This window comes from Ovis aries, chromosome 22, assembly GCF_016772045.2.
Source record: "Ovis aries strain OAR_USU_Benz2616 breed Rambouillet chromosome 22, ARS-UI_Ramb_v3.0, whole genome shotgun sequence".
NCBI lineage: Eukaryota > Metazoa > Chordata > Mammalia > Artiodactyla > Bovidae > Ovis > Ovis aries.
The window spans coordinates 26,596,410-26,606,927 of NC_056075.1; positions in this window are offsets into that span (position 1 = coordinate 26,596,410).

The following is a 10,518-nucleotide window of genomic DNA, read 5'->3' on the forward strand; positions in this document are numbered from 1 at the left end:
AACAGACTGGTTCCAAATAGGAAAAGGAGTACATCAAGACTGTATATTGTCACCCTGCTTATTTAAATTCTATGCAGAGTACATCATGAGAAATGCTGGGCTGGAAGAAGCACAAGCTGGAATCAAGATTGCTGGGAGAAATATCAATAACCTCAGATATGCAGATGACACCACCCTTATGCCAGAAAGTGAAGAGGAACTAAAAAGCCTCTTGATGAAAGTGAAAGAGGACAGTGAAAAAGTTGGCTTAAAGCTCAACATTCAGAAAATGAAGATCATGGCATCTGGTCCCATCACTTCATGGCAGATAGATGGGGAAACAATGCAAACAGTGTCAGACTTTATCTTGGGGGGCTCCAAAATCACTGCAGATGGTGACTGTAGCCATGAAATTAAAAGATGCTTACTCCTTGGAGGAAAAGTTATGACCAACCTAGATGGCATATTGAGAAGCAGAGACATTACTTTGCCAACAAAGGTCCGTCTAGTCAAGGCTATGGTTTTTCCAGTGGTTATGTATGGATGTGAGAGTTGAACTGTGAAGAAATCTGAGCACCAAAGAATTGATGCTTTTGAACTGTGGTGTTGGAGAAGAATCCTGAGAGTCCCTTGGACTGCAAGGAGATCCAACCAGTCCATTCTGAAGGTGATCAACCCGATTTCATTGGAAGCAATGATGCTAAAGCTTAAACTCCAGTACTTTGGCCACCTCCTGCGAAGAGCTGACTCTTTGGAAAAGACTCTGATGCTGGGAGGGATTAGGGGCAGTAGGAGAAGAGGACGACAGAAGGTGAGATTGCTGGATGGCATCACTGACTCGATGGATGTGAGTCTGAGTGAACTCCGGGAGTTGGTGATGGACAGGGAGGCCTGGCGTGCTGCGATTCATGGGGTCTCAAAGAGTCGGACACGACTGGGCGACTGAACTGAATTGAACTGATAGAATAGAATTTTAGTTGTTTAGTCACTCAGTCGTGTCCAGCTCTTTGCAACCCCTTGGACTGCAGCACGCCAGGCTTCTTTGTCCATCACTCAGGATGCCCATCAAGTTTTTGATGACATCCAACCCTCTCATCTGCTGTTGCCCCATTCTTTTCCTGCCTTCAATCTTTCCCAGCATCAGTGTCTTTTCCAATGGCTCAGTTCTTTGCATCAGGTGGTCAAAGTATTGGAGTTTCAGCTTCAGAATCAGTCCTTCCAATGAATATTCAGGACTGATTTCCTTTAGGATGAACTGGTTGGATCTCCTTGCAGTCCAAGGTGCTCTCAAGAGTATTCTCCAACACCACAGTTCAAAAGCATCAATCCTTTGGCGCTCAGATTTCTTTATAGTCCAACTTACATCCATACATGACTACTGGAAAAACTGTAGCTCTGAATACAAGTCCTTTGTCAGCAAAGTAATATTTCTGTATTTTAATATGTTGTTTTTAACGTGTTTTAATATGTTTTAACATATGTTTTAATATGTCTATATTGGTCTTAGCTTTCCTTCCAAGGAGTAAGCGTCTTTTAATTTCATGGCTGCAATCACCATCTGCAGTGATTTTTGGAGCCCAAGAAAATAAAGTCTATCAATGTTTCCATTTTTTCCTCCATATGTTTGCCATGAAGCCTTTGGACCAAATATCATGATCTTCACTCTTTGAATGTTGAGTTTTTAAGCCCGATTTTTCACTCTCCTCTTTCACTTTCATCAAGAGGCTCTTCAGTTCTTCTTCACTTTCTGCCATAAGAGTGGTGTCATCTGTGTATCCAAAGTTATTAATATTTCTCTCAGCAATCTTGATTCCAGCTTGTGCTTCATTCAGCCCAGCGTTTCTCATGTTGTACTCTGCATACAAGTTAAATAAGTGAGGTGACAATATACAGCTTTGATGTACTCCTTTCCCAGTTTTGAGCCAGTCTGTTGTTCCATGTCTAGTTCTAACTGTTGCTTCTTGACCCATATACAGATATCTCAGGAGGGAGGTAAGGAGGTCTGGTATTCCCATCTTTTTCAGAATTCTCCACAGTTTGTTGTGATCTACACAGTCAAAGGCTTTGGCATAATAAATAAAGCAGAAGTGATTTTTTCTGTAATTTTCTTGCCTTTTGGTGACCCACCAGATGTTGGCAATTTGATTTCTGGTTCCTCTGCCTTTTCTAAATCCAACTTGAACATCTGGAAGTTCACAGTTCACGTACTGTTGAAGCCTACCTTGGCGAATTGTGAGCATTACTTTGCTAGTGTGTGAGATGAGTGCAATTGTGTGGTAGTTTGAACTTCTTTGGCATTGCCCTTCTTTGGAATTGGAATGAAAACTGACTTTTTCCAGTCCCGTGGCCACTTTTGAGTTTCCAAATTTGCTGGCATGTTGAGGGAAACACTTTCACAGCCTCATCCTATAGGATTTGAAATAGCTCAACTGGAATTCCATCACCTCCACTAGCTTTGTTTGTAGTGATGCTTCCTAAGGCCCACATGACTTCTCTCATTCCAGGATGTGTGACTCTAGGGGAATGATCACACCTTTGTGGTTATCTGGGTCATGAAGATCTTTTTGTATAGTTCCTCTGTGTAGAAGAATTATAGGATATTGTTAAGCCATTAAATAGTATATTAAACAGAATAAATAGAATATTGTTCAGCCATTAAAAAAAAAGAATACCAATTCCAGCAACATAGATGGACATAGCTTTCTCCATGGAAGAAAAGCTATGACAAACCTAGACAGTATATTGAAAAGCAGAGACAATACTTTGCTGACAAATGCCCGTCTAGTCAAACTATGGTTTTTCCAGTAGTCCCATATGGGCGTGAGAGTTGAACCATAAAGTAGGCTAAGCACCGAAGAATTTATGCTTTTGAGCTGTGTTGCTGGAGAAGACTCTTGAGAGTGCCTTGGACTGCAAGGGGAGTGAACCAGTCAATCCTAAAGGAAATCAACTCTGAATATTCACTGGAAAATCTGATGCTGAAGCTCCAATACTTTGGCCACCTGGTGCAAAGAGTAAATTCATTGGAAAAGACATTGATGCTGGGAAAGATTGATGGTAGGTGAAGAGGGGGATGACAGAGGATGAGATGGTTGGATGGCATCACCAACTCAATGGACATGGGTTTGAGCAAGCTCCAGGAGATGGTGAAAGGCACAGAAGTTGGTGTGCTGCAGTCTATGGGGTCGCAAAGAGTCAGACATGACTGAGCAACTGAACTGAACTGAGAGTTTATCATGTGAAGAGAAGGAAATTAAAGACAAATATCATATGATATCCTTTATATGTGGAACATAAAAAAATGATACAAATGAACTTATTTATTTACAAAACAGACTCACAGACATAGAAAACAAATGTATGGCTACTAAAAGAGACATAACAGGGAGGGGGAATGAATTAGGAGTTTGGGATAAACTTATACACATTGCAATATATAAAATAGATAAATAACAAGGACCTACACAGAACTATGTTTAATCTTTGATAACAACATATAATGGGAAAGAATCCTAAAAGGAATGCACACACACACATACACACACACACACATAAAAAACTGAATCACTTTGCTCTACACTTGAAACACACATTTTAGTTTAACTATATTCAATAAAGAAAGAGTAGTGCAGCATAAAAAAGGAAATGTACAGTTCATGGAACTTAGCACCTCATCAAAATATGATATTAAATATTATAAACTATGAGGCAATTTATAATTATATGTATGTTTTAAAAATATCATTTGGGTTAAGTTGACAGTAAAATACAGTTAAAGGAAAAAAGAATATTGACCGTAAGGTTACGAGTCAAACTGCCTAGATTCTAGTAAAAAAAAACAAAAACACCATGAGCTATTGATTTTTTTGGGTAGCTTGACTGACATTCTGGACCAAGTTTCCTCTGTGAAATAAGGGGTTTTAATGGCTCAGAGAGGCTTCCCTGGTGGCTCAGATGATAAAGAATCTGTCTGCAATGCAGGAAACCCAGGTTTGATCCCTCAGTTGGGAAGACACCCTGGAGAAGGAAATGGCCACCCACTCCAGGGCTCTTGCCTGCAGAATCCCATGGACAGAAGAGGCTGGTGGGCTACAGTCCATGGGGTTGCAAAGAGGTGGACATGAGCAAGTGACTAACACTTTCACTTTCACATCAATGGTTCAGACAGTAGAGTCTGCCCACAATACAGGAGACCCAGGTCTGATCCCTCAGTTGGGAAGATCCTCTGGAGAAGGAAATGGCAACCCATTTCAGTATCCTTCCCTAGACAATACCATGGACAGAGGAGCCTGACAGGCTACAGTCCATGGGATCACAAAAAGTTGGATTTGACTGAGCAACTAATACTTTGAATTAGATAATCATTAAGTTTTCCTTTTACTACTAAAATTTATAAAATGAATGAACAAAGTTTGCAATTCCATGTTAAATCAAAATTGAGCACCCTTTCCTAACTCATATGCCAGTTGAGATTTTGGCAAAAAAAAAAAAGTAAAATGACCTTCACCTTTGAATAGCCCACCTGATGGGACTGAAAAGAAGGATTATTGCTCTCAACAAATGAGTCTCAAAGGTGGGATTCTGCCAGGGAGAAAATCTAACCATATTTCAGTTGGTCTGTCAACCAACTCAATTATATGTTTAAAGTCAATAAACACAGATAAGCAGAGATGGAAGAATTTATCATGTTCTCCCAATCCAGAGCCTTCTATTTAGACTTCCATTCAAAGTTTGAATTGAACTTTGGGTTTCACAAGGGAAGATGGAGTGGTGAAAGGTACAGCTGTAAATCGGGAGCTTTCACATCCACCCTGTTTTTCGATGCTTCGTGTTCAAAGGAAGTTAGCTCTCTGTCTAGCTCCTGTATCCTCATATGTTGAAGAAAGTAAAAGCCATCATATTTGTAAGAAAAGACAGGAGGATAGAATGAGAAATAAATACGAAAGGCTTTTACATTATTTTTAAAAGCTATAGACATTTCTGCACTAATGATGCTATTTTGAAACCCAGGGAGAGTGGCAGTTTAACCCAATCTGTGCTCCCTGGGTTAGGTCAGGCTGGCATGTGTGTCCATAGCGAAAGACAACTAGAAAAAGAAGATAGAGATTAAATTCAGGGGTGCACATTATAGTCACCAAGCAGACAGAAAAAAAGGAGTCACTATGATAGAATAATACAGGCATGACTGATTTAAAATTTTTCTAAGATATTATTTTCCTTTTTGGCCTTTAATCATTAAGTGTGATGCATTCTGTCCTGTTATTTCTATAAAGTTATATTCTAATAAAGTGCCGCTGCAAATGTAAAGAAAAGGATTCATATTGCTATGCATTTCTAAACAACACTAACCAGTCATATATACACACACACACACACACACACACACACACACATCAGTCATACACACACACACACACACACACACACACACACACACACCTGCTCGTATTTAGGGGCCTCAAGGTGGTGCTTGTGGTAAAGAACCCACCTGCCCATGCAGAAGACATGAGACGTTGGTTGTGGGTTTGATCCTTGGGTCAGGAAGATCCCTGGAGGAGGGCATGGAAACCCACGCCAGCACTCTTTCCTGACTGCTGCTGCTGCTGAGTCGCTTCAGTCGTGTCCGACTCTGTGCGACCCCATAGACGGCAGCCCGCCAGGCTCTCCTGTCCCTGGGATTCTCCAGGCAAGAACACTGGAGTGGGTTGCCATTTCCTTCTCCAATGCATGGAAGTGAAAAGTGAAAGGGAAGTCAGTGGCTCAGTCGTGTCTGACTCTTACTGACCTCAAGGACTGCAGCCCATCAGGCTCCTCCATCCATGGGATTTTCCAGGCAAGAGTACTTGAGTGTGGTACCATTGCCTTCTCCAACTCTTTCCTGGAGAATCCCATGAACAAAGAAGCCTGGCAGGCTACAGTGCATGGGGTCCCGCAGAGTCAGACAAGACTGAACCGACTTAGGGTGCACGCAGGCATATTTGTATTTATATTTACATGGCATAAGGCACAGCATGTGCAATCAGTTGAATACAAAAGTGAGATTCTGACAACCAAGAAGAAAATCAGAGGTGTAGAACAGGAATGTGTTTGAAATACAAATGTGATCTGAGGTTTAGAGAATAAATCATTTTTTATTATTGGGGAATCATTAAATCACTATGCCCAACTTGTTTTATACATTCTCATTCATACATTATATATGCTTTCTGCCAACAAACACATCTTTATTTTTTTAAGTTTTTAATTGGAGGCTAATTAATTTACAATATTGTAGTGGTTTTGCCATACATTGACATGAATCAGCCGTGGGTGTACATGTGTTCCCCATCCTGAACCCCTCTCCCACTTCCCTCCCCATCCCATCCCTCTGGGTCATCCCAGTGCACCAGCCCTGAGCACCCTGCTGCATGCATCAAACCTGGACTGGCAATCTGTTTCATATATGATAATATACGTTTCAATGCTATTCTCTCAAATCATCCCACCCTCACCTTCTCCCACAGAGTCCAAAATACTGTTCGACACATCTGTGTCTCTTTTGCTGTCTCGCATATAGGGTTATATTTATCATCTTTCTAAATTCCATATATACACGTTAGTACACTGTATTGGTGTTTTTCTTTCTGACTTACTTCACTTTGTATAATAGGCTCCAGTTTCATCCACCTCATTAGAACTGATTCAAATGCATTCCTTTTAATGGCTGAGTAATATTTCATTGCGTTTACCACTGCTTTCTTATCCATTTGTCTGCTGATGGACATCTAGGTTGCTTCCATGTCCTGGCTATTATAAACAGTGCTGCGATGAACAGTGGGGTACACGTGTCTCTTTCAGTTCTGGTTTCCTCAGTGTGTATGCCCAGCAGTGGGATTCCTGGGTCATGTGGCAGTTCTATTTTCAGTTTTTTAAGGAATCGCCACACTGTACTCCATAGTGGCTGTACTAGTTTGCATTCCCACCAACAGTGTAAGAGGGTTCCCTTTTCTCCACACCCTCTCCAGCATTTACTGTTTGTAGACTTTTGGATAGCAGCCATTCAAACTGGCAGGAGATGGTACCTCATTGCAAGCACATCTTTATAGATGATGATTCTGAAACTTGTCTAAGGTCACAGTATCATTCTAGAAAATTCTAGTATCACTCTAGAAAATTCTAGTATCATTCTAGAAAATGATACTAGAACTAAGATTTTAACCTAGGATAATCCTGCTAAGCTGCATTCCAAAAGGTATGCCAGGTATCTCCTGTTATTTATGTTTGTGTGGACTCCGTTTGCCTTTTGCCTTAATATCTCCAAGAAGAAGGAAAGGATGTTGAAGAAGGGTTCTGTCTACTCCAGTTAATTACTTTTGCACACATTCTGATCTTCATTCACCATGATGTTTATCATTACAGACAAGTGATTTTCCCATGTTTCTGCTTCTTGTCATCCTAAGTAGAAAATTTTTCCGAAGATTAGGATATTTAGCCTCTGAACTCCCGTTTCCTATGAATTATACATTAATTAGTGTCAGACTGGATATGGACTCACAGCATACCCAGATGAATTGCACAGATACCAAGGCTAAGCAACACTTCATTTTACTTTCAATCTATTGAACAATGAGGTTAACCATGTTCCATCAAGATTTACTAAGTTGACAAGTATACCAAATTAATGTGCTCTTAAAAAGAGCATCTTACTTGTTCATGATTTCTGAAACAACATTTATACCTCAATCAAACCAGAAATAAAGGCATCCTCTCTTTCTTTTAAATATCAGACATAATTCATGACATTATCTTTTGCTGCACTGGACATTGAAGGTCTCCGTTCTGATGACCTTGAGTATAAAGACCAACTGCTCTTTTTTTTAATTATATATCAGAGTCATTATGTGATTAATTCTTTTTGGAATTCTGAAACTAACGAAAAAATATACTAAACTAAGTTATAAGACTTTTTTTTACAAAAGTAGAAAATAGTATAACTTTCAAAACATGTTATTCTCTTGTCTTCAATAAACTTACAAGTGTAATTAAAATAACTAATATTTCATTTACTTATGTACATTTTGAAAGTGCAAGTCACTCAGTAGTGTCTGATTCTTTGCAACCGCATCGACTGTAGTCTGCCAGGCTCCTCCGTCCCTGGGATTGATTTTCCAGGCAAAAATACTGGAGTAAGTGTTGCCATTCCCTTTTCCAGGGGATCTTCCCAATCCAGAGATCCAACCCAGGTCTCTTGCACTGCAAGTGGATTCTTTACCACAGAGCCACCAGGGAAACACATTTTACATTTAATATAGGGGGTAATATGCATTTTACCCCCTATATTAAATTATTCTAAAGAAATAGATATGTGATGAACATGCATAAACAATTATAAGATTCCCTCAAAATTAAGACTCTACATTGGGGATACATATTAGATATAGATTAAAGGGATTTTACTTGGAAGCAATGAGATGGGATTGACTTACATTAGAAAGAGGATTTTATAATGCAGATTTAGGGAAAAAAAAAAATGTTCCACTACTTCACCTGTCAAAACAGAATGGCAATCGGGGATAGCCACTTCACACATTTTCACATTTGGTGTGACAGCTGATTTTATGGACAGATGGTAACGCTTTCTTCATATTCAAAGTCAACAGCCACTTCAGCTAGAAGGAAAGCACCTGCCATCTTTTCTACTAGCATCTAACTTCTCCATATGCTACAGAAAATAATTCCACAGACTTTCTTCACGTGACCCAGTGACTTTCATGCCAGATGAAGGGAGGGAAGATAAGCTGCTGAAGATGTTCCGACACACAGTTGGTAACATTCTGAGAAGTACTGGCACTGGAGCAGCATGGGGAACCAATGGAGTCACAGCAGGCATCAAGTGACAAGAATTATCTTTTTTATCCTACTCACTTTCCCTACATTAACATTTATCAAAATGAACTATAAATTATAGTTCCAGAAGATAATTAAAGAAGGGTTCAATTAATACGTAGGTTTGGAAAACACCCTAAATTATGACTTCTCTGTACATTCGCATGACCCTCTAATTAATTAGTGGCATTGAGGCTTCCCTGGTGGCTCAGACGGTAAAGCATCTGCCTGCAATGAGGGAGACGCAGGTTCAATTCCTGGGTCGGGCAGATCCCCTGGAGAAGGAAATGGCAATCCACTCCAGCACTCTTGCCTGGAAAATCCCATGGACAGAGGAGCCTGATAGGCTACAGTCCATGGGGTTGCAAAGAGTCGGACATAACTGAGCAACTTCACTCACTCACTCACTCATGAAGAATTACAGTTTTGAAAAATCTAATGTTCACTCAGTTCAGTTCAGTTCAGTCGCGTCCAACTCTTAGAAACCCCATGAATCACAGCACGCCAGGCCTCCTTGTGCAACACCAACTCCCGGAGTTCACTCAGACTCACATCCATCGAGTCAGCGATGCCATCCAGCCATCTCATCCTCTGTTGTCCCCTTCTCCTCCTGCCCCCAATCCCTCCCAGCATCAGAGTCTTTTCCAATGAGTCAGCTCTTCGCAGGAGGTGGCCAAAGTTTTGGAGTTTCAGCTTCAGCATCATTCCCTCCAATGAAATCCCAGGGCTGATCTCCTTCAGAATGGACTGGCTGGATCTCCTTGCAGTCCAAGGGACTCTCAGGAGTCTTCTCCAACACCACAGTTCAAAAGCGTCAATTCTTCATCTCTCAGCTTTCTTCACAGTCCAACTCTCACATCCATACATGACCAATGGAAAAACCATAGCCTTGACTAGATGGACCTTTGTTGGCAAAGTAATGTCTGCTTCTCAATATGCGGTCTAGGTTGGTCATAACTTTCCTTCCAAGGAGTAAGTATCTTTTACTTTGATCCTTGCAGTCACCATCTGCAGTGATTTTGGAGCCCCAAAAAAATAAAGTCTGACACTGTTTCCACTGTTTCCCCATCTATTTCCCATGAAGTGATGGGGCTAGATGCCATGATCTTCATTTTCTGAATGTTGAGCTTTAAGCCAACTTTTTCACTTTCACTTTCAACAAGAGGCTTTTTAGTTCCTCTTCACTTTCTGCTATAAGGGTGGTGTCATCTGCATATCTGAGGTTATTGATATTTCTCCCAGCAATCTTGATTCCAGCTTGTGCTTCTTCCAGCCCAGGGTTTCTCATGATGTACTCTGCATATAACTTAAATAAGCAGTGTGACAATATACAGTCTTGACGTACTCCTTTTCCTATTTGGAACCAGTCTGTTCCATGTCCAGTTCTGACTGTTTCTTCCTGACCTGCACATATTCATTAAATATATTTGAACACAGAACTTAAACAATTTTTCTAAAGAATTATTTTACTCCAAAAATATTTTAAGAAATATTTCCCTGTACAATCCAAGAATTGTAATTTTTTCTATATACAAACATCAGGTTATTCATGCAAAAAGACTTAATCCTCTCTTTTCTTTAGTTAAAGAAACGTTGTTCCACAAAAGTTCCATGAGAAAAGAGATTTTTGTATTTTTTCCCTCATAGTTTATTGTATCTCCAATGCCTAGCTGA